Source organism: Bos indicus x Bos taurus, chromosome 12 (genome assembly GCF_003369695.1).
Source record: "Bos indicus x Bos taurus breed Angus x Brahman F1 hybrid chromosome 12, Bos_hybrid_MaternalHap_v2.0, whole genome shotgun sequence".
In the NCBI taxonomy this organism is placed as follows: Eukaryota; Metazoa; Chordata; class Mammalia; order Artiodactyla; family Bovidae; genus Bos; species Bos indicus x Bos taurus.
The window spans coordinates 31,597,478-31,618,625 of NC_040087.1; the positions used below are offsets into that span (position 1 = coordinate 31,597,478).

The 21,148-nt window shown below is 36.6% G+C and overlaps 1 protein-coding gene across 10 annotated transcripts in view; it reads right to left on the reverse strand.

Annotated features, from left to right (window-relative positions):
• The window catches only part of PAN3 (poly(A) specific ribonuclease subunit PAN3), a 123,233-nt gene that overhangs the window by 39,139 nt on the left and 62,946 nt on the right, over nucleotides 1-21,148 (reverse strand). The gene's annotated exons all lie outside the window — the stretch shown is intronic.

Below are 21,148 nucleotides of genomic sequence, written 5' to 3' on the forward strand. Positions count from 1 at the left end.
GCAGTCTTCAGCCTGCTATGTTACCTCACTTCTGCACAGATACCCTGAGTTGTCTACCACAGTACAGTCACCACTTTTCTGTGGTAAACACTGTTATAGAGAAATATCAGGGAAAATGTGTTTCTCACATCTGAACATATGCCTCAAGGAAAAACAAGTAAGCTTTAAGTTAGGGCAATGGACTTATATTGATTCCACTATGTATGGCTCATACATACTGAGAGAAATTATATAACTAGCGATGTACACTCATGGCTAGGAAATACAGCAAAGAAAAATTAAATTTAGCTCATATAAAAAGGAGCTGAACCTATGTGTTTTATCAGCTCTTTTCTTCAGTACCTGAACTATCTAAACATACACAGTAAAAGAAAACATGTATGTTGTGGCTTATAATGAGACTTCAGCTACTAATAAATAGAAAAGGTTGCATGATATCATTAGTTGGCACATTTGTCTAGTACACTAAAACTATAGAAGCGATTCAAAAGTTTACTTATTTAAAAATTAGAGGTATATGAAACAAAACTTTATTCTCAGTAAATAACTGCTAGACTTCTAGAGTAACCCTGGGTACCACCCAGACCATGGTTTGGTGCACACATTAAAAAAACAGCTGCTTTCAACAAAAACTACACACAGCTTTTGCCCCAAAAATTCTAGTTCTGGAAAGCAGCCTAAAGAAATAGTCTTAAATCCTGAAAGATATTTATAGCTACAATAAATGTATATATACACAGAGCACATACATATATAATGACCATTAAATGGTAACACTGTAATTCAACATCTTAATAGATAAGTTTCTAAAAATTGAATGGCAATTTGAAGGTCAGAGAAAACACTATCAATCAATTGAAGTTTATTAAGGTGATAAGAGTGATTTTAGGGGAAAACAGCTCTTTAAAAGTGAAGTTCTCTGATATACACTAAATTTTCCCCATGACACAGTATTTAATTAAGAAACAAAGAAAAGCTGTTTGAGTACTTAATAACTTTACCTTAAAAAGCTTCTTTTAACTTTATGTTTTGAATAACCTTGAGCATGTTTATTTACATCAATATTAAAGTTATTGTTTTCATTGCCTTATAAATAAAAAATACATCATTAAAAATCCTAAACTCAAAAATCCTTAGTATTTTTGCTTAATGATAATCACTCCATTAAGTCACACTTAAACAACTATTTAAATTAAAGATAAAAAGGAATCTACTTCATAAACTGCCAGTGGTTTGAGGAGAATGTTTTACAATTTCCAATTTTTAAGCCAGAAGTAGACCAAGCTTTTCCCCTCTTTCTACAAACTAAATAACTGGTGCCTGACAGAGCTTGGGCACATAAACTCAGAGAAGGTAGAAATGAAGCTAGACTCTAGGTCCCTTGAACACTATTACAACCCACTGTAGCACTCCACACTGTTGAGTTTAACCCAAATTTAAATCCCTAAAAGTCATAAAAAAATAATACACCTAGAAGAAAAAGTTATGAGGAGGAAATGTGATTCAAGGCAGAAGAACTGCCAAATATCAGAACACATAAAATATTAAAGAAGAGGAGGATGGTACACCAGGTTTAAAGCATTCATCTGTGCAAAGCTTCTGGATTCCTAGGGTAAGCCTCTAAATTCTACCATCAATCCTAAAGAGTTAGGTACTGTAAGAAGAAACAAGTCATACGAAGCTGTGCAGAACTGCTGAGGACAAGGGTGACTCAGAAAACCTCTGAGTTTAAAGACAATTAGAATTAAAGACCTGATTAGTGTTTTGGAAGAATCCTAGCAATACAGAAGTTTAAATTTTTTTTCTTTATTAAAGTTTTTTAAAATTTCTAATGATACAAATTTCTCTTCCCTTCCTTCAAAAGGCTATTATTACACTGACAGGGTGCATTTTATGAGACATGGCATCTAAGAATCCAGAGACTACCTGGCAATAAATAATCCTTCAAGATGTTGCCAGTAAGTTCTTAAAAAGTAAATATTGCTAAATTCTGTTTTGGGAACATTTTACCATCAATTTTAAGTTACAAACTCAGGTAAGAAAACTTTAAAAGTGGACCTAAGTAAATATTTAACCGAGACAACCATCACCTAGGCATGTCTGTATGTTAAATATGGATCTAATCCTCCAACAGACTGTACAAAATACAACAAACCCCACTATCCAAAAAGCAACAGGATTAGGACATGAAAGCCAAGATAATAATAGTCTGTACAGTCTTTACTTCTTTCCCCATAAAAACTCCATCATTCAGTCAAATTCAGCTTTGCAGATAATTATCAAAACTGATTAAAAATTTTATTAATCCAAAGTACCAGACTTAAGGTAGTAATACTCATGCAACTAATGAACCTAAAGCTAAAATGTGTGAAAGCTCACTTAGCTAAAGCCCAATTTTTCACTCAGACATGATCAATGATCACTTGCATTTCTACCCTAAACAATGAAAGATATTTTACAATCAATTTAAATACTAAGTAATATGCCTCTTATTTCAAATCAAACTATCAAATGATTAAAATAAAATTAACATTTATAATCCTTTAACTCTCAAACCACAGAAGTTATTTGTTACCACATGGATCATACACCTCTGGTTGAAGTATTTCCTTTATCACGCCACACCCTGTTTTTAAAAGCCTCCCAAAAGACAATTCGCAGTATTCCTGTGTAATTCATAAGGGCCCAGAATATTAGGATATGAGAAATTTCTTCTCTGTAATGTTTCATTAAAACATTAAAACTTTCATGTTTCATTAAAAAAAAAAAAAAACCATTTAATTCAACATTATAATTATTCTCATTTCCTTGAAGATTGAGACTAAAAAATAACAATAACCTTTTAAGGTTAAACATTGCTAATTATCAAGATCACATTACAATATTAGCCATGAGCCACAATAAAAATTATTAACTAATCTAATAAAACAGATGCTAATCAAATTAAGTTCAATTTAATCCTCAGAGTTTCAAGCCACAAATGCAAACTACCTTTGCAAAGATGAAACAACCCAAATACCAAAAGGTTTAAAGGCAAGAAATGTGTATGAACCCCACAATAAGGATAACTTGAATTCATAAACAGATTGCAAAGGCCCTCTGTGGACCACTCAGGGGCATACTAATTCTTGATGGCAACAAATAGCAGTAAAATTTCTACACTTTTAAAGAATTGTTTCATTAAGTGTGGTGATAAAACGAAAACAAAGTCAAAAAGAATACTGACGTTAACTGCCAGAACTGATTCCTTCAGAAACCCTGTTTTCACAACAGCAACCCCTCATGATTAGGGGAATTAAAAGTTGCTGAACTCAACAATCCCTTCAGTTAAACAAACAGACCCCTCAGAGCTGTCCAACGCTGCCCAAACTATCCATCCTTTAGTCGAATCAGTCAGTTTCATGAATTGTAGGATTTATCTTCAAGTCCAGTGCTGACTCAGAGGGTAGCTTGTTCCCTAGAGAAAACAACCAACAACAATCAGAACAGCTACTGCTCATAAGCTCTTTCAACAACCAAGTGGAAAGGACAACTTAATGGGTCCAAAAAAACAGTTCAACTTCCTTTCAGCTACAAGAGTAGCTGATAAACTGAAGGCATCTATATGCCATAGGCAGTTCTTGGTTAAAGCATTAACTTGGTTACAATAAGAAACGTTAAAACTAGAAAGCTTACCAGAAGAGCTACCACTCATATCAGAGGATTTCTCACCCAACAAGAAATTTGCAGGGACTGTAGGTGGAAAGTATTTCCAGAGCCAAAGCTATTACTGTGTTTTATTTAAACTTTGAAAAGCTGCCTTCCGTATGCATGTGTGCACGTGTGTGTTTGTGTGCATGTGTGTATGTGAGTGGGGGGATTAAATACATCCACCCAGAAGTCGTCTATATGTCTAGGGCAGCTTTGCTTACAGCCATACATAAAAAGCTAGTGAAATGTTACTTAATTCCCTAACACAAGGTCCTCATATTCACAGGTCAGAGAAAATATTCTGAATTAAAAGAAAAAGAGTAACATGTTCTGTCAAGACCTGCAAAGGTGAACTGCCTTCCCTATTATTTCTAAAATCAAAACTCAATATGTACAACCTGTGAACCTCAAAATATACCACAACAAAGCTAGGGGGCTTTTCCACTTCATGAGTTAGGGGGTTCTGTTTACAATAATTATGTTGTAACGCAGAAGAGAGGGGAAAACCCTCTGTAAGGCTGTAAGAAAGACAACCAAAGAACTCAAGCTACCTTCAGAAACATCATTTGTCCTTTCACATGAATTAGGTTAAAAGCTTTTCATAAAACAAACACATAACTCAAGACTGACTCCAGAGGAGGCATGAAGATGGCCACTGCACACTGTCTTGAAAACTGTATTCCTTCCTGAATACATGCATTTGACAGGTGGTGGTGGGGGGTTTTTGGTTTGGTCTTAAACCTTCCTCATTCCTCAATTCCCCAGCCTTTCTCAGAGAAAGCAGAGCTAAGTCCTAAGACACCCACTGTATGTAATGCTACTTGTCACATAGTATCCTTGGGAGAATTCACCAGATAGCAACTCAAATCATTCCTCTGTTCTGTGGTTCAGGTGAGAAGGGCAACCCTTCCAGCTTTCCTATCTTGAGTACCAGCAGACTGCTTCCCGTCAAGAAGCAGACCTTTGTGCCAGTGGTTTTCAAACTGCATTAAGCAGAACCCTAAGCTTCCAAAATTGCTCAGGGCTCTGTGAATTCTTGATTTGAATTTCATCTATTTTTTTTTTTTTTACTTTTAGTAAATCAACAATAAAATCACAAAAGCAGGTCCAAACTAGCATACATTCATTTTTCAAAACACTAGAGATCATCACTGACATACTTGTGCTGCGTTAAAGTATTTTCATGGAGACTACAAAATAGAGACCCTCTCTCCTGTCACTCCTGTGTATATACATGGATCTTTGATTAAGAAGGTAGTAATTGCAATAAACTTTATTTGAATGCACATGCACTCAGAAAAAGATTGAAAAAATGGGTGCACAACTTATTCATGCAAGTCATGATTTTTTTTTGTTACTGTATGATAGAAAACACACAAAAGGAGACTGAGAAATGTTTAAGACTAATTACTGTCCTTTCCCCACCAGTTTCAACTTACTATGTTCACCAAAATACCAGACTTTCTCTTCTCACTGAGTAAGTTCACGAGTAAGTTTAATAAACCTGATCTCTTTTTTTTTTTTATTTAACTTTTTTTTGGGGGGACCACATGGCAAGAGGGATCTTAGTTCCTTGACCAGGGATCAAACCTGTGTCCCCTGCACTGAAAGTGCAGTCCCAGCCACTGAACCACCAGAGAAGTCTGATCTTGTAAATGCCAGTTTTATCTGCTTTACATAATTTTAGGTTTGGGGACTATATACAGACTTCACGAGTTCTGCTGCTTTAAAACAAAAAAAGTTTGAAAGCCACTGTTCTAAGCTCTAATTAAGTTCTGGTATTCTTGGCTCATGGGTCCTCTAGGGGCAGAAATGGTAATTAAGTCTTAGGTTTCTGACGCCTGCTAAGCTCCAGGTGCCTGCTATCGGACGTGCTCCGAACCACCTGTCCAGTCCTGTCTCCTCTCCCCACATCCTGACAGCCCTCAAGAAACAATGTGCCAACCTTGGGGGTGCTAATGGAAAATAAAATTGGTAACGATTTTAAGAGAGAAGTACCAGGTACTTCAAAGACATGACGTGTTATCTCAGTGCCATTTTTCATTCATTTTCCCAAGTTCCTGCCCAATCTAACCTTTTTCGAACCTTGCCCAGTAATTTTAACTTTAAAACAAAATTCCATTCCTCTGATATTTTAGAGATAGCTGGCTCTCCACATCACACAAATGGCAAACTTCAAAAATACTTGGAAAAGATAAATGAAAAAGAAACTCCCCATAACAAAAGCAGTGACTGAGAGCCAAAGGTACAGAAATGTAACTATCCATGTGAGCTAATTAATGACAGTAGTTTCAACTCTCACGAGCAATCACTGCACATGAACACCAAGAGTTTGTTTAAAAAAAAAAAAATGCCAGGCTGCAAAAGATCTACCCCATCCTAGTCCCTCCAAGAGGTCTTGGAGTGCTCCCCCACAGTCAGCACTGGAGGGTGACACCTCTTCCAGCAGGAGCCTGCTCCAAGCCTACAGCTCAGCACCACACCTGAGGTTTTTTTACATTTTTTTTTTACATTTTACACTTTTTTACATTTGTTCAGTTTTTACCTAACTCAGGTGGAATTACTTTTTGAAAGTTCATTGAGTGAAAAAATTCTCTATTATGGTAATAAACTGGTTAAAACAAATAGGAAACAAAAAATAAACTTCACAGGTTCTCAACTGCCTGTGTTACAAATGTTTAAAGAAATCCTATCTATCCTTTAAAACCCACCTTTTGGGTGTTTCATGAACCTTCATTCTGGATACCCTCATTCAAATCAGATAAAATCTCACCTTCCTTCAAATTTTCTGGAATTTTGAACTTTTATTTTCCTCTCAAAGTAAAGGGTAGATGTCAGAATCTCCTGTGAAATTTGTAAACATGCAGGCAATGGCAGTGCTCCAAAAATGGAGTTTCTGACCCTGCAGGTCTTCAATGGGGACACAGGAAGCTATACATTTAAAGCTCCACGGGCTAATCTGTAACTACTGATACATACGAAAGCTTACTGGAACCACTGCATGAGGTCAGGCACTGAGCAAGGTTCCAGGAATTCAGGAAATAAGATTCAGTTCTGATCGAGTGAAGTTCGTACTATACACGTAAAGCCACTACAGTGCCGAAAACTCTTCAGTTTCAGTGTTTACTCTAGCTCTCCATGTGCAATCACAATAGTGAATAAAGTGATAGAAATGCCTCCAGAAGCATTTAACTTTGGTGAAGGAAATAAATACGTATAAAACATACAGACAGAAATTTAAAAACATTAAGAGATACTGAAAACATAGAAGCACAGAGATAGAAGACAGTAATGACGACTAGCAAAACAGAAATGGCTTTGATGGGGGCAGGGGAAAAAGAAAAAAAAAAAAAGAGGCATTTGATCTAATCAATGAAAACTAGGAAAAATCTCAAGAAACGGAAGGGCCATCTAAGTAGAAGAAAGCTTAGAGATGGGGGGAAAGCTGGCCATTTTCAAATACATAATCTCAACAGGATACATATTTCATATCAGAGGAGGTCCTCCACTTAGAAAAGAAAGCTGGTGGCCATTTAATAGTCATTTTCAATTTTTTCCATTCTAAAAATATTTAATAAGCTTTTAGACACAGTTCCTTCCACAAGGCAGCTTATATCCCAGTGGGCATGAAGAAGATTGTTCATTCTAATATAAAGAAGAACACAAGTTCAAACTGTGCTAAATTCTAAAAAGGAAACAAACAGGAGAACACAATGAAAGATAACGATGGGAAATTTTCCTTCTCATTAGTCAAAGGTCTTTTTCTCTGTGACACTTTAAGTCATTCTGTAAGTGACGCCTAAGAGAAGGCAAGGAACCATCCATGCAAAGAACAAAGTGAAACAATGTACACAAAGAACATGAGCCAAAAAGAAGCTGGACATATGTGAGGAAGACCAGTATGGCTGGACCTGAGCACACAATGGAAAGAGAGAAAAGATGAGATAGAAGACACAAATTATACACCACAGGAAGGCGGATTTTATTCCAATGACAATTAGTAAGCCATAAACCGATGACTTCTGCTTTTAACATGGAAAAAGAAACGCAGGGTAGGATCAATCAGACAAAACAAGTATATAAAAGAAGCAAAGATGGGTTGGTCTAAGATGGAGGCAATATATATTTGAAATATATAAATAATATGAAAGTTGAATTGACAGGATTACTAACAGACTAGCTGTAAAGATGAAGGAAAATGAGCAAAGATGAGTCTTAAATTTCTTGCTCAAGCATCTTTCTAAGCATTACAGGAGGTTTACTCAACTTCGTAAAAGCTCAGACAAGGAAAAAACCTTAACCCAGCATGTGAAATGCAGAAGAATAATTAACAAATTCTGAAATGAACTGACATACCAACTGAAGTTAGGACATATTCTTCTAAAGTAATTAGGAAATTTTCATATGGCTTAACCAGCTTAGAGGGAACTGAAGCTGGGAAAATGAATTACATAGTTTAGGATCCTGGAGAAGGCAATGGCACCCCACTCCAGTACTCTTGCCTGGAAAATCCCATGGATGGAGGAGCCTGGTAGGCTGCAGTCCATGGGGTCAAGAAGAGTCGGACACAACTGAGCAACTTGACTCTCGCTTTTCACTTTCATGCATTGGAGAAGGCAATGGCAACCCGCTCCAGTGTTCTTGCCTGGAGAATCCCGGGTACGGGGGAGCCTGGTGGGCTGCCGTCTATGGGGTGGCACAGAGTCGGACACGACTGAAGCAACTTAGCAGCAGCAGCAGCAGTTTAGGATCCTTGATATCTATAATTTTTTTTACTAATGTAGAAACTATACATTCTTGTGCACACAGACAATAGCTCCGTAATAATCATACCAAAACTCAAAAAAAAATGAAACCTTTTAAGACAACATATGAACATTTTCTTTTAATTATAAACATTTGGAATGGAAAGTTACTGGAGGAGGGGAGGGGACTCCTCTTTCACTTCACTGTAACAAGACCAGTGCTTCTCCACTGCCCCAAACATTCTAAAACACTGGTTCTTAACCAGAAATGGACATCAGAATTACCAGAAAGGCTTTCTAAAACAGCTCTCTGCAGAACTCTTCCCTTTTGAGGGAAAAGGAAAAAAGGATCTGAGTGAGAAATTGGAATGGCAGGTTTAGGATGGGCCCTGGTGAGAAAGACATACATTTTAAGAGCACCCTGAGAAATGCTGGTACATATCTTTCGTTCATCTTTAAAAGGTTAACACCGAACCAAGATAATTTGCAAATAATTTTAATTAGTAGTTTTTTTTAAGCACTAATATTTCAAGCCATGAGATAAATCTGTTATGGTTAGAAACATTTCATGAATGTAAGCAATAGTACATTATCTTATTATACATTAGTGTTTAAAGTCAAAATTATGAAAGCAAAAAAAAAAAGATTACACAATTATGTTTCTTACAACATTTCTTTTTTTAGGGGGTGGGTCATGTTCTCCACTGATTTTCATTTAAATACAGTATTACTTAAATGATTTAAAAGCTTCTCTGAACATTTCCCACATGAGGCACTAATGTTATTGCCCGCAAATATTAAGTGTACACAAAATTATTTCCAGGAGTTAAGTACCAGAAACAAAACCCCTCAATAAAACAGATATGTGCAGAACTGGAGGGAAAAGGAAGGATCTGAGTGAGAAATTGGAATGGCAGGCTTAGGATAGGTCCTGGTCAGAAACACATATATTTTAAAAGTATTCAGGGAAATGTTGGTACAGACCCTTTGCCATCCTTCAATGTGTACCTTAAACCCTGTTAGTATATTAGCGAGTAGAAGAAACTTGATTCTTGTTTTTAAAGCCCCTATCAAAAGAAAAAATTGAACTAAAAATTACTTGAATAGGACCATGAAGATATCACAAATATTCTTTCTCATTCTTCTAAGAAGCATAAAGAATCAGCATATTTTTAATTTTAGGAAAATATAAAGTAAAAAATGTTCACTGATTTACAGTAACATTTCAATTATTAAAAACTGTATTTGATTAGAGTACAAATATTCTCTATTACATAACAAAAACGGCAAGTTTCAATATACTCCAAAATATTTTTTTAAAAACATACTCTTTTTTAAAAAAGCTATGTGGACCTAACCTATATAAATGCAACTCAGTTTCCATCTCTGATTTCCCGTCAATATCTAAAGAATTTCAGCAACTGACAATGTAATCATACTTCATTTTAGTTGAATACCTATCTGTGATAAAAGGGTATTTAGACTACCTGGATATTAGAAACACTGTAGGCATTAATAAAACTATCAAGTGCCCTAAAGCTTCCTCACAAAGTTTATTTAATCTCGTTGACCAAATTTAAGCAAATATTCTGAGTTCATGAATTTAACCTGAGTTTTATCAATCACATGCTGCTGCTGCTGCTGCTGCTAAGTCGCTTCAGTCATGTCCCACTCTGTGCGACCCCATAGAACCCATAGACGGCAGCCCACCAGGCTCCCCCGTCCCTGGGATTCTCCAGGCAAGAACACTGGAGCGGGTTGCCATTGCCTTCTCCAATGCATGAAAGTGAAAAGTGAAAGTGCAGTCCCTCAGTCGTGTCCGACTCTTCATGATCCCACGGACTGCAGCCTACCAGGCTCCTCCATCCATGGGATTTTCCAGGCAAGAGTACTGGAGTGGGTTGCCATTGCCTTGTCCGATCAATCACATACTCTTACATAATATCTGATAGAGACTACAGCCTGCACAACTATTTGGCTTTCCATGTCTACACACAGTAATCTTTCATTTGGCCAACTTCAACCTTACCTTCAAGAGCCTCATTTGCATATGAGTTTTCAACAAGTAATTCAATAAATATTAGATGTGTAAACTACAGTGCCTAAATTCTAAAAATGTGAATAACTTATCCAGATTTCTGCCTTGAAAACAACTGAATTACAATTTTCAGAATTATACCCTCTGGCCTGCACACTGGGTAATTTACCGGGATCACTGAAATATTTGAAAACACAGAAAAGTGACTTGCTTGCTCCCAAACTTGATAAAATTACCTGATAAAATTAACAGATAATTTAATTCAGATAAATTAGCCTCTGCAATGGTGGCGAGCTTTTAAATCCAAATACTTATATTATTTAAACAGAGTAGAAGAAAATGGGAGGTTAGTGACGAAGTTAGCAACTAAACATAACTCATCTGGATCAAGAGAACCGTTTTTCCTTTTCAAGTGACCGTGACTGTTTATGACTAAATGGCATGCTTCATTCATAATGATAAATTATCTTGTACTGTTTATGAACAATAAACTTACTCCAAGATGACCATGTCTGATTATAAAAAATTATATTCACAAAAAATAAGATTAATATTAGTTAACAATGTAATTTTAACTTTAAATTTCTTTCCAATGAATAAAAACCAGTACCAGATTAAAAAGAAAAATTAAAGTCTGACTTCAAGACTGCTGCTATTGAATCAATAAACACTTATTTCTTTAACATTAATAATTTAGTTGATCTTTACATATTAAAATATAACATGCAAATAGAAGATATTTGACTACTAGTTCTAGATCCAAAGGGTTTAAAATTTTAAACAGCCACAGTACTTGTGCTATTCATTTTTCAGGTATTCTGAATAATTAATTTGCATTAGTTGTGCCCATTAGCATTACTAAGGTAGAAGAACTCCCTGTTGCCTGCTTTTACTTAGATGGTATTTGTGATCTTGGCTGAGCTTTAGGAACCCCTGTAACAATTAATTCAGCAGTTACTTATCTGATAACTTCAGTTACTCACAACACAAGACTTGATCCAGAAAAGTAAAGTTAACCTCAGCTAAAGAATAACTTAGAGCCCCATGTACCTTATTCACAGGCAACAATTCAAGTCCTGGACTCAAAGTCTTTTTCTTATTTAAAGAAAGCAGAAGGTCAGGAGAAGAAAAGGGTTGTAAGAAGAAAGCGGATGGAAAGTAGCTCAGAGCGTAAAGTAGAGCTGCTAACTTGCTTCAGTCGTGTCCAACTCTGTGCGACCCCATAGATGGCAGCCCACCAGGCTCCCCCATCCCTGGGATTCTCCAGGCAAGAATACTGGAGTGGGTTGCCATTTCCTTCTCCAATGCATGAAAGTGAAATGTGAAAGTGAAGTTGCTCAATCGTGTCCGACTCCTAGAGACCCCATGGACTGCAGCCTACCAGGCTCCTCTGTCCATGGGATTTTCCAGGCAAGAGTACTGGAGTGGGTTGCCATTGCCCTCTCCGTACAGTGGAGCAGTGGTTCTCCAAGTGGAGTTCCCGGAAAAGTAATCAGCATCACCTGCAAACAACTCCCTGGCTCACTGAGACCAACCGATGGACTCAGCAGCTCTGGGGGCCGGACCCAGGGAGCACTGGGTTTTAACGGGTACTCCAGGTGATTCTGATGTGACTTCCTGGTGGCTCAGACAGTAAAGCGTCTGTCTACAATGTGGGAGACCTGGGTTCGATCCCTGGGTCGGGAAGTTCCCTGGAGAAGGAAATGGCAACCCACTCCAGTACTCTTGCCTGGAAAATCCCATGGACAGAGGAGCCTTGTGTCCATGGGGTCGCAAAGAGTCGGACACGACTGAGTGGCTTCACTTTCACTTTCTTTTCTTTCCTAGATGATTCTGGTGTGACTCAAGGACCACTGTCCTAGAGAGAAGAATACTAACAGCACAGCAGAGGCTTCAGTAAAAAGCCAGTAAGACCGTACTAAAATGGCTCAAATAAACTTGTGTCTGAGTCTGTCCAGGCACTCTAAAAGATTTGGAGAGCAGGAGAAATTACCTCCAAGGAGTCAGAGGCTAACTAGGCAGGAGGACAATGGAATGGGTGAAAAACCCAAGTACTATGTACCACTGCAACAAACTGCTCTTCACACTCTAATACACCTAAAGGGTAGCAAATGTATTCAGGTTCAGTACAACCAGTTGAGGCCCATCAAGTTGAGTATCAGTCACAACAGAAAAGGTAGCTGCGTTTGAAGAAACAGAAACTACAAGTTTTGGAAATCTTTCTTTGAAAAATTCCTGAGAATATAGTGTTTTGACAGCAAGAGCCATAAAGCTTCTTATATTCAAAAATCCAAGTATGATGGAAAGCTTTATTTCCCATGATGCAAGATAAGCCAGTTACTGCAGCTGTTTTGGTGATTTCTCTAAAGTAGATACAAATGATGCAAATAAGATAATCCCCCAAAATGTGTTTATATGAGATAACCAGAATCAACTTAAAATTCTGCATCCAAATTAGACTGGTGAATGAGTCTTCTCCAGAGAAGAAGGAAGGCCAGCTACTTTAAAAAAAAAAAAAGAAAAGTCTGGATTTTGGTGGACAGTCACAGTGGAGATAGTTTTTGGATAATTTCCAGGTTTGTCTGTAACAACTTCCCACTCAGGCTTCTCCATGCTTTCCCACTTTCAGCTGACTGAAGACCAGATGCCTAAAAGCCACTTGACCTGGGTCCTTATCTACATGGAGGAGGGCACCCCACAAAACCTGAACCATCTGTCCCAGACTGTTATAAAATCAAGAAATAAATTTTTGTCATGTGAAGTCATCACATTTTGGATCACCATGTTTCAGCAGTTTACCTACCACATCACAACAGTAGGCAATAAGATTATGGCCCAGAGTAACTATGGCTGAGGGAGCATTCTGGTGACATTTTTATTAATATCCTACTCATCTGTGCTGTGCTTAGTCATTGAATTGTGTCCAACCCTTTGGACTACAGCCCGCCAAATTCCTCTGTCCATGGGATTTTTCAGGCAAGAATACTTGGAGTGGGTTGCTATTTCCTTCTCTAGGGGATCTTCCTGATCCACGGATTGAACCCGTTTCCTGTGTCTTCTGTATTGCAGGCAGATTCTTTACCCACTGAGCCATCGGGAACTGTTTTCTAAAAGGTACACCCTGCCAAGGGACTGTTAGTTACTAGTTATCATTTATAGAATTATCAGTCTAAAATCTGGACAATTACATCTCAAATATGGGAAGATGTTTATGAAATCATAAGAGAACGCCTCATTTTAGACATATCCAAGTGTACAAGATTCATGGCTGAAAAATCCAGGAGTAAACATGACCACCATCAACACATACTCCATACTTGAGTTTCTGCTAGTACTCACAGCTAGATTTTACACGCCTGTGTGCACGGGGGTTTAAAGGGATACACCACTGATTCCTCTCCTTTTACTTAGACCTTGCCCACGTGCCCTACTCTAGGGTAACTGCACATCCAAAAGGCAAAAAGAGTTCAGAAAAAAGATGACTTTACTCGTGAATATGATCAGTCAGGCTGAGAAGAATCGGGGAAAATTCAATCAAAGTGGCTGCCACCATTCCACTCCTTCCTAAAGAACGGAGGACTGCTCTTATCTGTACACGTTACACACAGCACAGTACTTCTGTCCACACTCCCACTCTCTCTTCACTGAGTGTCTATAGTGCACCATTAAGCCAAACGGTTAGACTTCCACAAGACCGGGGAAATAGAAAAAATGATCCCTGAAGCTCCCAACCTATTTGACTCAAAGGAAATCAAAAGACTGGCTTCCAACTCCCCACCTCCAGCTGAGAACCAGCAATGTTTCTGGGCAGCTAGTGACACACCCTCTCTTCCCACCTCTCAGTTCATTTCAAACCTCTACAACACTTGATTCACCCCAGACCCTAACCTTTCACTGCTGAAACAAACCCTTCCCTCCACCTTGCTCCATTTGTGAGACACAGGATTTTCTATTTACACCTACTACATCAAGGAAATCCACATGCCTCTAAGAGTCCTTTGAAGTCTAGCACAAAAATCAAACGCTTCTCTCCCTTTTGCTACCTCTCATCACTGTCTTCATTTCTGTCTCTCTTTTAGTGTACCTGTCTATCTCCCAGTGATCAACATGTCACAAAACAATAACAGAATTTTAGATTAGAAAGACTTTTTAAATTATATAATATTATCTTCTTATAGAAAGGAAGATGCTAAGGGTCAAACAATATGCTGAAAGCTACACAGCTACTTTGGTAGAAGATTTGGTACCATGTTCCAAAGACAATCGAGTCCCAGTCCAACGAAAACACCCTCCCCACCACTCCCCCCAAAATAAAAAAACAGCAGGAGACGCTGCTGCAGTTGTAGATCACTGAGCCTACAGCTGACGGGAAGCCCTACCCACTCCCATTCCAGCCTTACCTCTCAGAGTTAAGGAACACATTAGTCAATACATAAGATGAAAATAGGAGGTCCACAATAAGAAACTCTCAAAGCTAACGGGGCACATGAACCAGGGATTCTCCAAGCAGTAGAGCAGTATCTACTGGCAGCTATTTTCAGCCTTACCTGACAGGTCTCCAAGCCAGCTGCAGCAGCCACATCCCCCTCTGCGCCATTAACGTCTTGCCTCAGTTTCCTGAAATTCCCAACTGGGAAGGAAATAGAGCCAGCAGGCACTCCCCACCCAGTTACGGTTCTACAGTTCTACTGTTAGTCATCGTCCCTGGGACATCACCATCTGTACCCACACACATGCACACGCAGGGCAGCCCCCACTCAGGAAGGGCTCAACAGTACAGGGCAATGGACAGGCCTTTCCCAAAAAAACCTTAGGGACCCCTGACTTTTAATGGTAAACTTTTATTTTTTTAATGTAGAACACAATCCCCATTAGAAAACATGGACAGGTTTGAGTGATTCTGCTGAATAGACCTGAAAAACAAAGTAGTTACAAAAAAATGGAAACATGCAATTTAAAAATAATACAAATACTTTAACTGGTTTTTAAAATGTTTTAGCACCTCAAAACACACGGAGACTCTAGCTCTAATCAAGTTAAACGTTCAACAAACATACTCTGTTGTTCATGAGACTGTTCACCTACACTATCATGAACATACGCAGGATTTAGGAGTTCTTCAAAGACATTTACGGAATCATTAAAATTCACTGTCATTAAGAGATACCCACTAATTAAAAAATTTTTTTCTGAGATAAAAATGAAGCTTAGTTAAATAAGCATTTATTAGGCACCATCTTTAGGCTGAAATTTGTGCCAGATAAGAAATGGCAGAGTCTTCTTAAGGAATATTGTAATATGCTTAGAAAATCAAGATTGATATTTAAAACTGGTTAGAAGAATATTTTAATGGTAAACTACCTCTAATGCTATTAAGTATAAAAATAATTTTAAAAAAATCAATTCAGATGGATATATCAAAACAAACTCATGGTAGGATTATTTGACTGTCCCACAAAAATTCATTAATGAAAAATAATTACAAGGAAAATCTGTTTAGTTACATCATACAAAATATGGCAATGTTTTAGAATTACTTAAGTATTTTGTACAATTTGTATTGTCAAGTTATACTACTTAGTAAAACATAGATTTTATGCATTATGTGATTTTAATGTAGAGCTTAAAATCCACAGTGAAATTTGAAATAATGAACTTAAGATATTTACCATCTGCAAAACCATAGCTTCAATCTATTAGCAACCTATTTTCCCAATGGTACATATCCTCCCCCTAGGTGAATATCAGACAGTACAACAGGTAGGTAGACAGATCTACAGATTTAATTTACTCACACTACGTTACAGCATTATGACTTATAAGAAGTTCATGACTTTTGACCTAGACAATTTATTAATTTTAACAGGGTTTCCCCAGTTTCTCTCTTGTTGAGTCACATGAACAGATCAGTGTATGGATACACACATACAACTAGTCTAAAAAAATAACAGAAAGGGCTATAATGGAGGAAAGATTTTAAGTTATTCCATTCAACAAAAGTGAAAGACCTAGGACTAGCGGATAAAATAAGACAGAGTTTAGCTCAGCAAAAGATCTAATTGTCTTTGTTAATCAAATTATTAAAATATATACTGGGCTGCCTTGGTTAGCTAATTAATTCCTTATTATTCTAAGCGAAAAAGCAGAAGCTAGATGATAATCTCTCATGAATGCCACCTCTCAACTGGCACAAGGCTGAAACATGTAAACCCCAGAAGTTCCACCTAAACCAATGATCAAAGTCATATTATGGCATAAGTCAACTATTAATACTATGTAACTGAAATGAATTAAGACTCCATCTATTATGATATAAAACATTATAAAGTTAATGAATCACAGAACTTTATTGTAGCATAGAACTTTAAAACTAAAAAACAGAAAAAAAGATCACCTTTTGACATTATAATTATACATTATATATATTAAAAATTTAATATTTTTGAACAAGAATGATGGATATTTATTTCCCCTTGTCTTTTCCATTCCTCTTTTCCCGATACCTTGCCCAAACCAAGTAATAAGGAATATTAGCCAATTTTATCTATCAATTTGGCGCTCTTAGGAATATATAAGACACAATTAAGTATTTCAAAACACTGGATCTAAAAATATACTTTAAAATTTTTCTAAAATAATACAACTGAATTTTAATAAAGGAATAAAATTATTTAATAATGATAGCTCTAGTATAATAATTAAATGCTTCTCCTAAAGTCAATCACCCACGATTCATCATAATTTACAATAAAATACATTCACAGTCCAAAAACCTGTACCATTCTCATCTTGAAGGGATGAATATTTTAAAACGCTACAAAGTCACTTATATCTCTCTTTCTCATTTCTAAATCAATAATGGCATTTTCAAATTCAAGAATTTCCTCTACCTCTCCCAAGTGTCCACACACAATTAAGCAGAACAAGAGATGCTCAATTGTGCATTAAACCACCCCATGATATATTACAGAACACTACCCAGAAATATATATACATTCCTGTCAATACCTCTATTAAAATCACCTTCAAACAAACTGTGACCAAGACTGAGGTAACTAAGTTTAAAGTCTACTATCAACTTGAAATACTCAAAGGAAAAAATCTGACAGAAATCATTCAGCAATTAGTTCACATAATAAAAATTCTTTTTCATGGCACAAAAAATTAAAGTATAAACTGTCTTCAGTATAGTCATATTTTCATTTCTAAAGGCTATTCTAAAAATGGATTGCCTAAAGCTAGTGCTCAGTGGCTCAGACCTGTCCGACTCTTTGTGACCCTATGGACCACAGCCTGTCAGGTTCTTCCGTCTATGGGATTTTCCAGGCAAGAATACTGGAGTGGGTTGCCATTTCCTCCTCCAGGGGATCTTCCCGACCCAGGGATGGAACCGGTGTCTCCTGCATCTCCTGCACTGCAGGCAGATTCTTTACCACTGAGCCATTGGGGAAGCCTCAAGCTAAACCTATTAGAAAAATTTATCTTTAAACATTACTTTAGAAGTATTCTTACTGTATCGTACTTGAGAAATAAAATTTTGCCAAGGGTGTGTTAAACCAGTGATTCTTAACTTTAGAAGGCTGTGAACCTCCAGGAGGACAATAAAAGCTGTGAACAGAGAAAATCACATATTTACAAATAAAAAATATGTATTTAATTGTTGTTCAGTCACTAAGTTGTGTCCGACTCTTTGCAGCATACCAAGCTTTCTTGTCCTTCACTATCTCCTGGAGTTTGCTCAAACTCATGTCCATTGTGTCACTGATGCCATCCAACTATCTCATCCCCTGTCAACCCCTTCTCCTCTTGCCCTCAATCTTTCCCAGCATCAGGCTTTTCCAATGAGTTGGCTTTTCCCATCAGGTGGCCAAAGTATTGGAGCTTCAGTGCCAATATAACTTGAAGAAGTTCTCGAAGACAATAAGTCAAGTGCCATATCCCAAATATTCTTATGATTACCTTTGTAGAAGATACTTAGAAATGTATCGACTGTTCTCAGGTTATATGTGCAGAAAACAACTAAACCTATAGCTCCTTCATTTCTTAAAATAAAATGTATATACAAGTCAATGGAAACTTAACATGTGCTGCATATTTTGAACACTTTTAAATACATTTAAATTTAATTCAATTTTAATTTAAACCTATTTTAAATTTTAAATTAAAATTAATTTATTGTAAATAACAAATCTATTTTAATTCAAATAACTTTTGTATAAAGTTTTACTTCTTGCATTAAAACTTTTTAAAAATACAAATTATGTTTTTAAAGTGATCAAAACAAGCTTTAAAAGAACTCAATTCACTCAGGATCTTTTACTTTGTTCCAGGCATTATGTTTTTTGTTCCTTACAATATGAGGAAATACAAAATCTTAACATCTACTCAACTTTGCTCAAATATTTTTACATTTTTTGGTCAAAAAATGTATTTAAATATGTATTTTTTCATACAATAAAAATGATATTGCTCTAGCTTATGTCTGAGTGCCAAAATATTTAAGGTTTCATATTTTTTAGTAAAACAGTAATTTGACATATTTTCAAGGATAATTTCTGGAATAGAAATTGAAGAAAAGAGAAAATTAAACTTTATAACTGAAAATTATCACTAAGACGAGGAGGATTAAAGATCAATTAAATCACCACTAACACAGGTAAATGAATTCCTACGACCTTTCTTACTGTACAACCTAAAAGTGAAAATTCCAAGAACCTTTCTTAGACCTTGAAAAAAAATAGTATTTATGAGTAAGAAGTAACAGAAAACACTGAAGGGATAAAATGTTTTGCAGAAAGTACACATTTTTTTTCCTTTGTTCATCTTCACAGTGTTACGCCATTAACTAAAAAGAGAAAATATGAAGAAATAGTAAATGTAAAACCATCATCACTCCAGTATTTCGGGGAAATATTTTAGTCTAGTTGAATGTCATCTGAATAAAGGACAATTTTTATATAGTCAGTATAAAGAATTCAGGAATACCTTTAATAAAACATACTGACCTATTCCCAGTGGTTTCGGACAGTAATTATCAATCCTTTCTTAAAAGAAGCAGAATGACTATTTTAATGTTAGAGCTATGCAGAAGAGTTTTAAATTCATTTCATCCTAAACTGTGAAACCCAACTGGGACCAATGAAACACCTACCTACACACAAATTAATACCAACTGGAAAGCTTAAACAAGTATCACAGCACTGTAATTAAATGTTTTCAATATCTAAAATTCCCTTTGACATTTTACATTCATCCAATATTTTAAAAACGTAACTTTTAGCTTAAATTAGCCTGATCAAAGATGTGAACAAAATGTTTACTTATTAAACAAGGGAAGAGGTGCTGTTAGGTCAAAATAAATTGGAACTTAATTAAGAAAGCCAAAGTTTTCTGAGTGGCATATGGATTCCATTACCGTGGGTGTTTTATAAACACTGCTCAGATGTCTGGAGAATCTCTAAGAAATTTTAGCTGACATGCAGCCTATGCTCATGTAAACAATGCAAACACATCTCAATGGGAGACAAATCACAGTAGCATATTACTTACAAGTAAAACTTTAAGGCTACCAGGGATATTCAATTCTGACACTGCTCTCTAAGGAAAAAGGGAAAAGGTTTACAATTTTACCTGAATCTGAAAAGAGCCAAAGTAGAAGAAAAGGGTAAAAAGGCATAAGCAAGGAGGAAGGAGTTGCAAGGTGTATCTCAAAGACCTGCACACAAAACTACCTTCAAAGTCTCACCAGAGAGGGATACAATTCTTAGCTTACATTTAGTTAATAAAATGATCAAATGCTCATTGGGGGAAAAAAAGATGAGTAGGAAATGCGTGGGAAGGGAGGGAGGGAGAAAGAGGGAAAGAGGGGAAGGTGAGGGGAAGGAGGTATTGACAAAATCCTTGGCAACACAAGGTTACTAAGCCTCTGAATACACTTGATGTGTAACACACTAAACCTGTTCCATAAAGTTATCGTTATTTTCTTTCATTCTTATTCCAAAAACAGTCCTTGATTTCAGTATCAGTATCAAAGCCAATCATTTAGCACCACTACTGATTAGATTAAGACCTGGAGACAGGACTAGTTCCAAGCTAATCCAGATGGATCTTTTGGCTTCATTTAGCGTGTAGTATTTCACTTTGTTTCTGGTTTTGCTTTTTAACATTCAAGAATCAACAGATGATTATCCGTTAAAGGTTCTAGAAACATCATCTGGGTGGGCAGCTCAACCATTGAACAGACTTAAGATAACCCACTCAGCACTTACTATGAATTCAATATAATTCTCATACCTTACTTTTCTAATTAAGGTTCACAGCAATAGGAATGGGTAACGCTAATTATCTAAGAAAATTTCCATATTTTTATAGGACTGTTTATGCTAGGAAGCAGAATGCAAAATGTGCATGAATTTTTAGATAAAAGAGAGGACCTTCTAAGAAAACAGGGCTACTCTGAACTATGCCTCAGGACCCCTGATGTACAAGTGCACTTCTTCAAATTCCTCCGCTGCCATTTGGGGTAAACTTGGAAGAAAGTGTTGAGATGACCCCTAACCCTTCACACTGCTTTCCTGCCACTGTTTATAACACTTTACTACTACTACAGATTTATAATCAAACACCCAAAAGGCAATACATCTAAACTTTAATTTAGAATGATACAAATTATTCT